General features: G+C 41.0%; 1 pseudogene; it reads right to left on the reverse strand.

Annotated features, from left to right (window-relative positions):
• Positions 1-5,896: 5,896 nt before the first annotated feature.
• LOC132779471 (receptor activity-modifying protein 1-like) lies at positions 5,897-15,309 on the reverse strand (annotated as a pseudogene).
• Between the last annotated feature and the right edge of the window lie 312 nt (positions 15,310-15,621).

Consider the following 15,621-nt stretch of genomic DNA (forward strand, 5'->3'; position numbering starts at 1 on the left):
GGGCCTTAAATTAGACCTTTAATTTACTCCCGGTCCTAGTTCTTCACTGCTTTTTTAAAATTTCCTATCAAAAGCATTGCATAAATTAGTCTAAAACTGATAAAAATAGACGGTGTGCAGGTAGCTAAATATCTTTTGACCAAAAACGGGCAACAGCAACGGCATTGTCTGTAGCCTCCAACAATTCCTCCTCTGTACATGAGGCAGGGCATAGTGGACAAGCATACAGATGCGGAGTTGTCTGTTCTGTTCCACAGTCACAAGGTGTGGGATTCTTTTAGGTAGTGCTGTTTTGCCAGGTTGTCTTTTGATCTGCCCACTCCACTTCTGAGTCTATTCAGGGACTTCCAAGTTGCCCATTCCTGGTTTGCTCCTGGAGGAAGACCCTTGTGGGGGGCCATCCAGTTGAGATTTCCTGGTTTAGCTACCCAGAGGGATACCCTTGCTGTTGCTGGGGGGACACCAAGAGGAGTGATAGTTCTCATAAAGCTTTTCCTTGATTTGAGTCTACTGGGAGGAGGCTGGTAGCCATGTAGTGGATGGCTTTCACGGTGTTCAACCTTATTTCTCTCACATTTAGCAGCAACTTCCCATCACACATCAGGGGGGCAATGCCAGCTAGCTTGTAGAGCTTGTCAACAGGTGTAGGTTTAAGACATCCTGTGATTATTCTGCATGTTTCATTCAATGCTGTGTTCACCTGCTTTGCATGGGCAGACCTATGCCAAACAAGGCAGGCATATTCGGCAGTTGAGTAAGCCAAGGCTAGGGCTGATGTTCTTATTAATTTTGGGTCTGCACCCCATGTGCTGCCAGTAAGTTTTTGCAGGATGTTATTGCATGCAGCTACTTTGTGCTTGGTGTTCAAGCAGTGTTTCCTATATGCTAGTGTTCGATCTAAGGTGACACCGAGATATTTAGGATGGAAACAATGTTCAAAATCTTGACTCTTGATTGCTGAAACAAGCCAAGCTTTTTGATTGCTACCCAAAAATCATTAAATAATAAAAGAACTAGCTGTCAAAGATTTCAGCTTGTTTAACCCTGAGATAATGGCTTCTCAAATATCCTGGGATTTCTTCTCAACAGTATCCTTCCCATTTAATTATGAGCCAAAGATTCAGCTCATAAGAGTTCTTCAGAAATAAATGGCTACAACAAACATTTTTCTTACAAGCTTTCATCACTCTTAACACTGCAAATGTATTTAGACATCAAAAAACACCCCCACAAATTTATAACAAAGATGAGCTTGTGGCTGTTAGAGTAAGAGTATACTCTGAATGGTATTTGCTCTTCAAATGCACAAATGTGTGTGTTTGTATGTGAACAAGAGAGAGAGTGAGATGCCTGTAGTACCACCTTGACTATTCAGGTGGCGGATCTTCCCAATCTATGCACAGGTTTTCAATCAACACAGTTTCAGGCACTAACAACAACAACAACAACAACAACAACTGTTGCAATCCCAGGTGACAGCAGGATTGAAGAGAAACAACTGGAAAAGCTGCCATGATATGAGGATTTAAAGATCGAACTGCAAAAGCTCTGGCACAAGCCAGTCAAGGTGGTCCGAGTGGTGATCGGCACACTGGGCGCAGTGCCTAAAAACTTTGGCCTGCACTTAAACACAATCAGCGCTAACAAAATTACTATCTGCCAGCTGCAGAAGGCCACTTTACTGGGATCTGCATGCATTATTCACCAATACATCACACAGTCCTAGACACTTGGGAAGTGTCCGAAGTGTATTCCAATACAACAGCCAGCAGAGTGATCTTGTCTTCTATGGACTCATCTTGTTGTGTTTCAAATAACAACAACAACAACAACACTTTATTTATATTCTGCCCTATCTCCCCAAAGGGGCTCAGAGCAGATTATAGTACATGTACACAGCTTAAAATATTTAAGTGGATTAAACCCAGGACCACCCTATCCCACAGAAAACCGGAGAAGAAATAAATAAGACACAATGCTGTTGTTTTATGGTAAACATAATTTATCAAATACATTATGTATATTAATCTTGGACAATGAACTTCTCCTGACATGGGAGAGTTCATAGAATCAAAGAGTTGGAAGAGACCTCATGGGCCATCCAGTCCAACCCCCTGCCAAGAAGCAGGAATATTGCATCAAATCACTCCTGACAGATAGCAATCCAGCCTCTGTTTAAAAGCTTCCAAAGAAGGAGCCTCCACCACACTCCGGGGCAGAGAGTTCCTCTGCTGAACGGCTCTCTTAATTAACAACAGTTTGTTCACTGATGGTTCTATGGACCATAATAAAACCGTATGTATGTACGTAAATACAGGCTGATACTAAACTACAAAATAAGGATGCAAACTATTTTTATATCATAAGCTCAAGCACAAAGATAATAAACAAAAATAATGTAAGCTCTGCTTATGTGTGCTTTTCAAGTGCTTAAAGAATATGCTGTTTTTTTCTAGAAGAGTGTTTCTCAAACTGGAATATTGTGTCCAATTCTGGGCACCACAATTGAAGAGAGATATTGACAAGCTGGAATGTGTCCAGAGGAAGGCAACTAAAATGATCAAGGGTCTGGAAAACAAGCCCTATGAGGGGCGGCTTAAAGAGCTGGGCATGTTTAACCTGAAGAAGAGAAGGCTGAGAGGAGACACGATAGCCATGTATAAATATGTGAGAGGAAATCATAGGGAGAAGGGAGGAAGCTTGTTTTCTGCTGTCCTAGAGACTAGGACATGGCACAATGGCTTCAAACTACAAGAAAGGAGATTCCATCTGAACATGAGGAAGAACTTCCTGACTGTGAGAGCCATTCAGCAGTGGAACTGTCTGCCCAGGAGTGTGGTGGAAGCTCCTTCTTTGGAAGCTTTTAAACAGAGGCTGGATGGCCATCTGTCAGGGGTGCTTTGAATGCAATTTTCCTGCTTCTTGGCAGGGGGTTGGACTGGATGGCCTATGAAGTCTCTTCCAACTCTATGATTCTATCCTCCTCCAGGTCTGCTCCCAGAAATCCCAGCCAGCTTACCAGCCATTAGGAATTGTGGGAGCTGAAGTACAAAACATCTGGAGGAACACAGTTTGAGAAACTCTGTTCTAGAATGTGGACCTCCTAAAGGTGAAAGTGATGGTTAGTAGCTTCCTTGTTCATTAGGCATTAAAGCACTTTAATGGAGCTATCCAAGGTGCTGATGCATATCCCAGTAAATATATTCATCACCTTCGCTCTTTTAAGGTTTAGGCTAAAACCCAGAGTAGATCCACCATCTCTTTGGCAAGGAAGATACCAACACCACTGATAAATTGGCAGTGTTTTCTTCAATGAGCACAAATGGGAAACCTGGGAAATATCAATAGCCAAAATCCAATCTGGAAAGGATCTTGGGAGGTGTGTCATAGCAGTAGCAAAGGCTACATGTACAGTGTAGGATCAAAGGAAAATAGAAGAGGTGGGTGTAATTCTAATCCATTTTGACATTGCCATAAAAAGCAAAGTAGGGAAGGCTTATTACTGCAGGCTTATGACTCCCTGTCCATGTACTAATTGGAATGTCTATTCAGTCCAAATTCTGTTTCGTGGAGAGCCATAGCCTTGAATTTGTGCCCAGATACACTATTGAAGTAATGTGAAAGCTAAAGTTTTTGAAGTATCATTAAAATGTTATGGGAGTGGGACAGAATATAATAGGAAACAGAAAAGTGCAAATTGTGATGCCAACCCTTCAAAGAGCAGCATGAAGCCATACAGGTCTTCCAAGCCTTTAATTGACACATGAAAGCAATAAAAATAAATATTCCTGGAATATGGAGTACAGAAGTTTTATTCAGAAGTTCAGGCTGGATTAGGTTGAGGTCAGGCATGTAGCCGGGAAGGGGGGGGGGGGCTCGAGGAGCTTCAGCCCCCCCCCCCCCAAATTCTCATGGTGGTTCGCGAAAAGGCCTTACTGGTGCATTATTTAAACTGTTATGATTATTCATATCATGATCTGATCACCATACTTAATATATCCCATATGCATGAGGGTATTGGGGTAATGATACAAAAGGTTTGCTAGGCTAGACCCTCTTTCACTCAGACTCAGCCCCCCCCCCGAAACTCAGCCCCCCCACCCCCCCCCCACCCCCGAAACAAAATCCTGGCTACGGGCCTGGTTGAGGTTTTTAATTGATACTTCTTCCAAATTCAAGATTATTTATTTATTTATTTACTACATTTGTATACCACCTTTGTAAAACGCCCTGTGTTTAGGCGACTCAGGGCATTTTACAATTTCAACAATTCGGTGCCCCAAAACACCATAAAGCATTTAAAAACATTAGCACATAATATAAAACTATAACAGGAATACTAAAAGCATATATCATTTAATCAAAACATTGTCCCATTTTGCCGACCAGTCGTTCCAATTCCTATGTCTTTTACCTTGCATTTTCAAACGCTTGCTCAAACAACCAAGTCTTGACTCTCTTCTGAAATGTTAAGAGGGAGGGGGCCGAAGTAATGTCCCCAGGAAGGGTGTTCCATAGCTGAAGGGCCACCACTGAGAAGGCCCTGTCTCTCGTCCCCACCAAACGTGTTGTGATGCAGGCGGGATTGAGAGCTCCCCGGATGATCTTAAAGTCCTAGTAGGTTGATAAGGGAAGACGCATTCAGACAGGTAAGTTGGGCCAGAACCGTTTAGGGCAGAGGTCCTCAAACTTTTTAAACAGAGGGCCAGGTGACAGTCCCTCAAACTGTTGGATGGCCAGATTATAGTTGGAAAAAATGAATAAATTCCTATGCACACTGCACATATCTTATTTGTAGTGCAAAAAAACCCACTTCAAAACAATACAATGATTAAAATAAAGAACAATTTTAACAAATATTAACTTATGAGTATTTCAATGGGAAGTGTGGGCCTTCTTTTGGCTGATGAGATAGGATTGTTGTAGTTGCTGCTGTGTGCTTTCAAGTCATTTCAGACTTAGGTTGACCCTGAGCGAGGGCTGGGTAAATGACCTTGGAGGGCTGTATCTGGGCCATAGTTTGAGGACGCCTGGTTTAGGGCTTTATAGGCTAAAGCCAGCACTTTGAATTGTGCCAGGTAGCAAACTGGCAGGCAGTGGAGCTGGTGCAACAGAGGAGTTGTGTGCTCCCTGAGCATTGCTCCTGTTAGTAATCTGGTTGCTGTCCTTTGGACCAATTGAAGCTTTCGCACAGTCTTCAAAGGCAACCCCATGTAGAGCATATTACAGTAGTCTATACGGGATGTAACCAGAGCGTGGACTATCGCTCAAAACACAACCATATCTCAGAAACACAACCATATCTATTTCTATTGAGAGTAATCACCTAAGTTTGATATTTATGGGAGAGATTGTGAAGTCTGGGCTTTTAAAATAACATATATCCCACAAAATATACCACATTGAAAAAAACACATGAAGAAAGGGGTACACGCAGAAAAGAGCAGTGAAGACGCTGCAGGCTACCTATAATCAATTTGCACCATTTAATAATCTTTGGGAAGACTTCACATTCTAATTTGAACAATGCAGCAAAGTCAAAATGATGTGTCCTGACTCTTTAATGTACCTTGGAGTCAGTACTGCAGTGTGAGAATGAAAGCAACACAATCTGATCAAATCAAAGCTATTTTGAAGAGCACATTTCCAGACTGAAAGGGGGCAGAAAATCCTTACTATTACTTAAATGGTGCCCCCCCCCCTCCACTTCAAATCATCAATTGGACACTGGTGCCATTATACAGTAGATCCAGTCATCCTGACAACTGGAGTCTCACATGTGAATCTGGTTGTTCTTGTTCATCTTCAAGGCTAAACATAGGACATTGGCACAAGCTACAAGTCAATTTCTAGGGGTGTTCTACCACAAGGCAGTCCGCCATGCACATTTAGCCCTTCAGACCTTGCGGAGCACAAGAACAACCGAGATGGGTACCAGGCAGACGGTCAAGGAGGTCAAGATGGTAACAGTTCCTAAGGGTGGCTGGGCAAAAAAGGTATTGGCGGGCAGAGAGCAGTTGGCAAAGTACTCATTGTGGATTTTCACAAAGAAGGCATCCAGGGTGGGGCTGGACACGGGGCAGCCCATACCTTCAGCCAGCAGCCCGGTACAGAGAGAAAGCTCACCATAAATGCTGTAGAAGGAGAAAACAGAAGAAATGATAGGATAGATGTTAGCCACCTTGAGTCCCCATGGGGAGAAAGGCAGGATATATATCAAGATAACAACAACAACAACAACAACAACAACAAATGTGAGGGCCAGCACAGGAAAGGGCTCCTTAGGTGAAGCAGGCTCCTTGTATCAAATTGTGCTTTATATGCAGGGGTGATTCGAATGCAATATTCCTGCTTCTTGGCAGGGGGTTGGACTGGATGGCCCATGAGGTCTCTTCCAACTCTATGACTCTATGATCTGAAAAATGTCTATTTCGTTGGCCTTCTCAATTTTCCCCTTGGCATCTGTCACTTTATGTTCATAATGTAATGTTCATACATTAGGGACTCATAATGTTCACTATTTGTTGTTTGTTGTCACGTCCTGAAATGAGGTCTGACTTACGGCCAACTTAGAGCTTTTCTGGCAGGGTTTATTTAGAGTTGGTCTGCACTGCTTTCCTCTGTCCAAGACTATCTAGTGGTCATCTATGGTCAGCTAGAGTACTAGCACCAATCCCAAACCATCAAACTGTGAAGGGCAGATAAAGGAGTACTTTAAATGTTTCATGAAGGTCTATTATGTATCTGGAATGGATGCAGGCACATCCAGCTCTTTTCTTGTTGTACACAAGATGTGTTAGATAGTAAATGTATTACATAGTGTTTTTTAAGGGCACAGCCCAGCCACAGGTTTCTGCCTCCATATCACTACTATTTTATCTGGACATGTTATTTTTTCTTTCTTTTTGTACTCCAAAAAAATATGAAATTCTGTCCTGAATTGAGATTTTTGCATTGAGGATAGGATACTCTGACTTGTATGTGTTTGTGTACTTTTCCAGCAATGGGCATTGGCCCCAAATGATCTATTTTCTTAAAGATATTAGAGGAAGTCCCCAGGTTACAAACAAGATAGGTTCTGTAGGTTTGTTCTTAACTTGAATTTGTATGTAAGTCAGAACAGGTACATTTTAAAAGTGTAACTGCAGCCAAATATATACACACAGTCGTCAAGATACAAACAAGATAAGTTCTATAGGTTTGTTCTTAAGTTGAATTTGTAAGTTAGAACAGGTGCATCTTTTGCGTGTAACCCCATCAGTGTGTGTGTGTGTGTGTGTGTAAAAAACTATTAAAAGGAGGTTTGAACTATTTATTTATTTATTTCTCGCATTTCTATCCCGTCTTCTCAACCCCTGAAGAGAAAACTATGAGTCACAGATGACTCATAGTTACTTGAGTCATCTATGTCATCATAGATATTTGTAACTTGGGAACTGCCTGCACTACTGCTATTAATTGTCATATATACCCAATCGAAAAAAACTGATCTGGAGTAGGAGCTTCTCCATATCCATCAGTGGACAGGCTTACCTCAGTTAACAGCCCCTGACAAAGAAACTCCTTTTTACAACTACCCAAGCTTCCCTCATTCTGTTCTTTGTGTAGTTAAAGGTTTGTCTAGTTGATACTACTGTAGCTGTGTGTAGGTAAGAAGGTAAAGGTTTTCCCCTGACATTAAGTCTAGTTGTGCCCGACTCTGAGGGTTGGTGCTCATCTCCATTTCTAAGCCGAAGAGCCGGCATTGTCCATAGACACCTCCAAGGTCATGTGGCCAGCAGAACTACATGGAGTGCTGTTATCTGTGTGTACCTGACTACAACAACTATGATGAGCAGTAGTTGCCTCCAGATTCCTATAAGAAGCACTGTGAATAATAAACAGCAAAAGGAAGGGAACAATAATAGCCATCTTCAGCAGCTCTCTCACCATCCAGCATGTTAAAAAAAAACTATCAATCTGTAAGTCTGACATTAGAAGGTAAATCATAAGAGGATTGTAAGCTGGGGAAAGAAAAAGTTGTCCCTAGATACATTTGGGAGGAAGCCTCCAAGTTGACACTTCCAGGTTCAAAATGCTTATCCAAGGCTTACCTACCTTAGTTGTTTCATTTGACATATGTATATTCTTGGTTTTAAATAAATAAATAAAATAAATGTATAAAAGAAAGAAAAGGAAAACATTATAAAAAATAATAGAAAAAATTAAAAAAATTAAATTTGTGCTAAAAGTCAAAAAGAAATGAAAGAAAAGAAAGAAAAATGAGAAAAGGGGGGTTTGTTTGACTTCCTTCTATTCTTCAGTGGTTGTAGGATAACAGTTATTGGCCCCCAAAGGGGTGAAAAAATAGAGGAAAAGCCTCTTCTTCCCTGTGAATTGTTGTCTTCTTGTCAGTCTAATTAGTTCAAATTATTAATTCCATTTCTGTTGCTTGAAATATTTTTTAACCAGGTCCCAGTTTATTCGTTTCTTTGGGAGGCCTTGATTTAGAAATAATCCAATAGGTTAATTGGTCCATATCACTATTCTTTCCATGTTATTTCTGCTTCAGAAACCAATTTTTCTGTTAAAGAAGCAATGTCCAGAAGTGCATCTAGTTTGTTAACTGAAGTATATCAGTAATTTAACAAAAGTATTCAGGTTATCAACATCTTTGATCTGAGTAGAACTATTCTGCAGGTCTGGAAAGGAGAGGAGTGAGCATTTGATTGTATATATTAAGTAAAACATTAATAATCACAATTATCATGTTTCTATTTTTTTCTGTGTCTCCTCACTTTCCGTCTCCTTCTGATAATTAAGATTGGTTTCTTTCATTTGTTTTAGTTGGTTCTTTTATATTTGTGTACCTCTCAAAAAAGAAAGAAAGAAAGAAAGAAAGGGGGGAGGGAGGGAGGGAGGGAGGGAGAAGGAAGGAAGGAAGGAAGGAAGGAAGGAAGGAAGGAAGGAAGGAAGGTTGGTTTTAAAAATGACTATCAATATAATATCGGGAATCAGGGTTTCCCCTCAGACATTTCTACCTGCCAATTGTTTCCCAGAGACACTGGTTGCGCTCATCCATAGCCACAAAGACAAAGTGAAATTTGGGCCAGCAGTGCAAAGCTATCAAATCGTAGTAGGTATCTCTGCAGTCAATGGCCTGGTCCTCCTCTTCAAATAACTCTAGCAAGAGAAAGGAAAGTCAGTTACAAGGAGTCATTTTTTATCCAACGTAGAACAAGGATAACAAGGCAGACAAGTCTTTCATCACAGAGCTAAGTTATATTAAGCAGGTACAGTGATACCTTGACTTAAGAGAGTAATTCCTTTTGTGACTATTCTCTTAACTCAAAACATTCTTATCCCAAAGTGACTTTCCCCATTGAAATGCTATTAATCCATTCCAGCCCCATTTTTGTTACATGTTTTTAAATAAGAAAGTTGACTTTATAAATAACAAATAATGTATAAGTGCACATTCACATAGAACAATAAAAGAGAAAGATTAACTTTAAGATGGCAAAAAAAGCCAATGGGATTTTGGCCTGCATCAATAGGATTATAGTGTCTAGATCCAGGGAAGTCATGCTACCCCTCTATTCTGCCTTGGTTAGACCACACCTGGAATATTGTGTCCAATTCTGGGTGCCACAATTGAAGAGAGATGTTGACAAGCTGGAATGTGTCCAGAGGAGGGCGACTAAAATGATCAAGGGTCTGGAGAACAAGCCCTATGAGGAGCGGCTTAAGGAGCTGGGCATGTTTAGCCTGAAGAAGAGAAGGTTGAGAGGAGACATGATAGCCGTGTATAAGTATGTGAGAGGAAGTCATAGGGAGGAGGGAGCAAGCCCTGGAGACTAGGACGCAGAACAATGGCTTCAAACTACAAGAAAGGAAATTCCATCTGAACATGAGGAAGAACTTCCTGACTGTGAGAGCCATTCAGCAGTGGAACTCTCTGCCCCGGAGTGTGGTGGAGGCTCCTTCTTTGGAAGCTTTTAAACAGGGGCTGGATGGCCATCTGTGTGTGTGTGGGGGGGGGGGGGGGTGCTTTGAATGAAATTTTCCTGCTTCTTGGCAGGGGGTTGGACTGGATGGCCCATGAGGTCTCTTCCAACTCTTTGATTCTATGATTCTATGATCTCAATCATCTATTACATCTTCTAACCACAGGCTTGTGTGCTTTCTTGTGTGTTTGTTCCCTTAACTTGATAGGCACTCTGAAATTAGTCATTTTCAAAACACAAGAGTACTTTTTTGTTGGGAAACTGCCATCCACAAATTAAATTTATGGGATCACCATGAATTAACAGGCATGAAGGAGGCGTAAACACTAATAAGTCGGTCATTGCTCTTTCATTAGTTGGGGGAGTTAGATTGGTCAGATGTTTTCAGTTAATGTTTATTTAAAAGCACTGCAATGTGAGACATTAAAGAAACCAAATCACAAAACTGAGTGAGTTTCCCTTGGTGTTAGATTAGTCATAGAGTCCCGGGTCCTGAACTGTGAGAAGGTGAGGCAGGACTCCCTGTTCTTCCTAGGACTCCTTTAGACTGCCAATAGCTCTGTTAAATGTTGGGGCATTGTGTTATGGGATTTCATATGATGTAATCTCCTGCGTCCTATTGTAAATGTAGCAAGTAACTTTTCCACATTACTAAGATATTATACTGCCAGAACCCTGCATCCACATGGGATGCATTCCCAGCCTGACCACAGTTATGTGAAGTTACAGTTAGGCAATCCCTCATTGTCCGAGTAGGATTGTCTTCCAAGATCGGTGTCCTGGCAGTGAGTCCATAGGTGACTGTGGAGCCCTATTCTTGACCTGCATCTTCTCCCGCAGTGAGGAACAGTTCCCTTTGATAAACAGACAATCCCCGACACTTCTCAAGGTCCATGTATAAGTTTTATAGATTGGTAAGAGAATCTGATAAATGAGAACAATATGGTAGAAATTATTCTTAAAATGCCCTTTAAAATTAATAGGAAAACTAACAAGTAAACATTGTTTGCTATACACAAAAAATAAGAGATGTTTCCACCAGTGGTTATTATTTAATTGTAGCTTTGTCAAACTGTACTTTTATCATCCAGAAGAGGAATTAGTTTTAGGTAACCGTTCTAAGCATAGATCAGTGGTTCTCAACCTTCCTAATGCCGTGACCCCTTAATACAGTTCCTCATGTTGTGGTGACCCCCAACCATAACCCTAACATTATGAATTGCCATGTAAATAATGATTTGCAGGATGTATTTTCATTCACTGGAGCCAATTTGGCATAAATACCCAGTATGCCCAAATTTGAATGCTGGTGGGGTTGGCAGGGGGATTGATTTTGCCATTTGGGAGTTGTAGTTGCTGGGATTTATAGTTAACCTGTAAACAAAGAGCATTCTGAACCCCACCAACAATGGAATTGAACCAAAGTTGGCACACAGAACTCCCATGACCAACAGAAAATACTGGAAGGGTTTGGTGGGCATTGACCTTGAGTTTGGGAGTTGAAGTTCGCCTACATCCAGAGAGCACTCTAGACTCCAACAATGATGGATCTGGACCAAACTTGGCACGGATACTCCATATGCCCAAATGTGAACACTCGTGGGGTTTTGGGGAAATAGACCTTGAGATTTGGGAGTTGTACTTGCTGGGATTTATAGTTCACCTACAATCAAGGAGCATTCTGAACCCCAACAATGATAGAATTGGGCCAAACTTCCCACACAGAGAGCCCCATGACCAACAGAAAATACTGTGTTTTCTGATGGTCCTTGGCGACCCCTCTAACACCCCTTTGCGACCCCTCCAGGGGTCCCGACCCCCAGGTTGAGAAATACTGGCATAGATGGACATAAAATGATGAATATTGGGATGCAGTTCTTATAGATCATAAATTAAGAGCTAATAATAAGTTTGGGTTCCTACTATGCAAAACCTTCTTACTCACCTTCTTCATCTGGATATAAGTAGGACACTAGAAGAGGAAGATAGAGGTTAGTCTGTGAATGGCAGAGGATATGTAACGGTAATGGGCCATATTTAGGAACAGATCTTTGGTCTCAATGTTTAGCTTCATGAGAAAAGTATATATATTTAAAGGAGGCAGAGGACCTAGCAATTCCATTTAATTCCTCGTACACTCAGAATAGCTTATGACTGGATCTACTCTGCCCTATATCCAAGGTTCTAATCCCAGATTATCTTCTTATCCCAGATTATCTGGCAGTGGAGATGTAGGCCCCTTCCGCATAGCCATATAACCCAGAATATCAAGGCAGGTAATCCACAATATCTGCTTTGAACTGGGTTATCTGTGTCCACACTGCCATATATTCCAGTTCAATGTGGATTTTATACAGCTGTGTGGAAGGAGCCTCATATAATCCAGTTCAAGGCAGATAATCTGGGATCAGATCCTGGGATATAGGGCAGGGTAGATCCGGCTTGAGTTTACATGCATCCATCAGAAAGCAAAAGTGTTAATATCTCAATCACCCGTGTGGACAATTTCAGATTTTGGAGAAATTTGGAATTCTGGATAAGTTATGCTCAACGTGTACTACATTTCTTTCTTAGGATTCATGTGTCTTTCACAGCTGCCTGGCAAGTAGAAATTCAACAAGCAACTTTTTTGCATGGGGACCATTAAAAAGCTGCCCTTGCTGAATTGGAATATTTAGTTATTCATTATTTCAGTTTATATAATATGGTGAAGTTGTATTTACTATAAAGTTGTTGCCTTTCTACTAAGACATATGCATTCATCCTTCCAACTCTTGCATGCCTCACCTCTCTAATGTCACAAATGACTGCCCTGTGATCAAAGCCAGATTGTTGTAGTTGGGCCCTTGGGCAGTTCTAGACACTGGGATCTGATTGTATTAACTAAATGTGTAGGACTTAGAAATTAAATTAAAGGGGGAATCAACAATAGATAATCTACAAAATACAAGAGAGAGCAGCCCAGGAGTCTTGTGTCTAAATTCATTTTTTGGTCTGCAACTTTGGTAAATCTAATAACCTGATTACTATATATATATATATATATATATATATATATATATATAACATTATAATGTAATACAGTATAGTACTACTAATAATATACTATAATTATATATTTATATATTACATGTAATATTACTAATAATATTACAATATAATTGTATAGTACAGTATAGTGATGTATAGTGAGCCCCTGGTGGTGCAGTGGATTAAAGCTGAGCTGCTGAGCTTGTTGGCCGAAACGTCGCAGGTTCGATTCCAGGGAGCGGCGTGAGCTTCCGCTGTCAGCCCTAGCTTCTGCCAACCTAGCAGTTTGAAACATGCAAATGTGAGTAGATCAATAGGTACCGCTCCAGCGGGAAGGTAACAGCGCTCCATGAAATCATGCCATCCACATGACCTTGGAGGTGTCTATGGACACCGGCAGTTCTTCAGCTTAGAAATGGATATGAGCACCACACCCCAGAGTCAGACATGACTGGACTTAATGTCAGAGGACAACCTTTACCTTTTTAGTGATGTATAGCGCTGATATTGTACTGTGCTAATGGTATAATGTATTGTATGTATTTACATATACTCGTAAGCCGCTCTGAGTCCCCTTTGGGGTGAGAAGAATGGCATATAAATGTCACAAATAAATAAATACTTTTCTAACTCAATTATTCCAGTATATGCTGAGCATCCCTCATCCAAAATGTTTGAGGCCAGAAGTGTTACGGATTTCGGATTTATTTTGGATTTTAGAGATGGGACCCTACACATGAAACTTATTTATGTTTCATATACACCATATACACATAGCCTGAAAGCACTTTTAGACAATATTTTTAATAATTTAGTGCATGAAAGAAAGTTGGTATACATTATTATTAGAGATAGATCTTAGACAGGCCCCTACATTGGCAGTCTTCAGCAAGAACTTGAAGACCTGGCTGTTCCGATGTGCCTTCTCAGATTAGGAATCTCCAATACCAAGTTCTAGAAGCACTTTAGTAGAACTAAGATTGATACACACCGCACACTGCACTTATTTTATAATCCCACATACCTCCTGCCACATCAGCACTTTTAATCTCGTACCCATTACTCTGGCCCAGCCCAGTTTTATAGTGTCTTGATGTATTGTTTATTGTTGTTGTTATACTGCTTAACTGTTTTTAATCTGCTTTAGGTATTGTATTGTTGTATTGTGTTTTGAGGCCTTGGCCTATGTAAGCCACATCGAGTCCTTCGGGAGATGCTAGCGGGGTACAAATAAAGTTATAATAATAATTATTATTATTATTATTATTATTATTATTATTTTAAAAAAACTTAATTTTTACCCCGTTACCATCTCTCCAAGGGGACTCAGGGTGGCTTATATGAGGCCAAGCCCAGCAATTACAACTGTGCAAATATACAACATTTTTTTTGTCATGTCAGGAGTGACTTGAGAAACTGCAACTCGCTTCTGGTGTGAAAGAATTGACCGTCGGCAAGGACATTGCCCAGGGGAAGCCCGGATGTTTAATGTTTTGATGTTTTACCATCCTTGTGGGAGGCTTCTCTCATGTACACATATGAGGAGCTGGAGCTGATAGAGGGAGCTCATCCGCATTCTCTCCAGATTCGAACCTGCAACCTGTCCTGCCGGCACAGAGGTTTAACCCACTGCGTCACCAGGGGCTCCAATACACAACATAAAATACAGCAATAAAATATAATAAAAATAAAATACAAAAACAAAACAAAACAAAATAAACACACAGTGCAATATAAAACCACTATAATTGAACACAGTGGGCAGGGCCAGTTGCAAATATTAAAACGTTTAAAAACACTGTGTGAAATGAGCAATGTAGTGTATCAAACCATCAGAAAGCATGATTCATTATCTTGCTTGCCCCCCCCCCCAACTTGCGGATTTGTAAAATCTGCTTCAAAAGAAGGCGTGAAAATGGGGGGGGGGGGTGCATTTCCCAGAATTTACAGGTCTGTGTGTAGACTTGCTGGGATTTTTTGCCCCACTTTTTAAACCCACATTCTGACACTGTCTGGAAGAGCCTTTACTGTGCATAAGAGATGTAAGAAAATATCAGGGAACCTCGAGAAAAGGGCTAGAAAGATACCATCGTGATTCAACACGGTGCTGGCTTGCTGATTCCAAAAGTACAAATACAAGTTGTTCTCTTACTTTCATCTTCAAGGTCACTGTATGTCACTTCTGTGCATCCTGGAGAAAAAAGAAAAGAAAAGAAAGTTTGGATCAGGGGGAACGGCAGCAGCCCCCATTGGCCAGCTGTTCTTTATCCAAACCTCACCTTAAGCCCCTCATGTTTGAGTTTGTTATCCATCCCCCTTTACAACAGCTTGGAGCAGGATGAGGTTAAAGAGATTTTTGTTTGAAAATCCTTCCTTGGAGCTCTTCCAGATGGTTCCCTCCCAAGTCAAAACAGTTCAGGTTATTTCTTCCTTGTGGATGTTTGTGCAGCTGTTGGAAGGGGAAGGGGCTCCCTTGCTCCTCTTCGGTTTGTTTTGAAGCTGGCTCTGGTCACAGCAAGGGGTTTCCTTGCCTTGACTCTGCCCTATCTGTGACCCCAGCCCTACAGTAAGTAATCCCTCAAGCTAGCCTGGAAGGTGGTAGCTA

Source organism: Anolis sagrei, chromosome 6, assembly GCF_037176765.1.
Source record: "Anolis sagrei isolate rAnoSag1 chromosome 6, rAnoSag1.mat, whole genome shotgun sequence".
NCBI classification, from domain to species: domain Eukaryota; kingdom Metazoa; phylum Chordata; class Lepidosauria; order Squamata; family Dactyloidae; genus Anolis; species Anolis sagrei.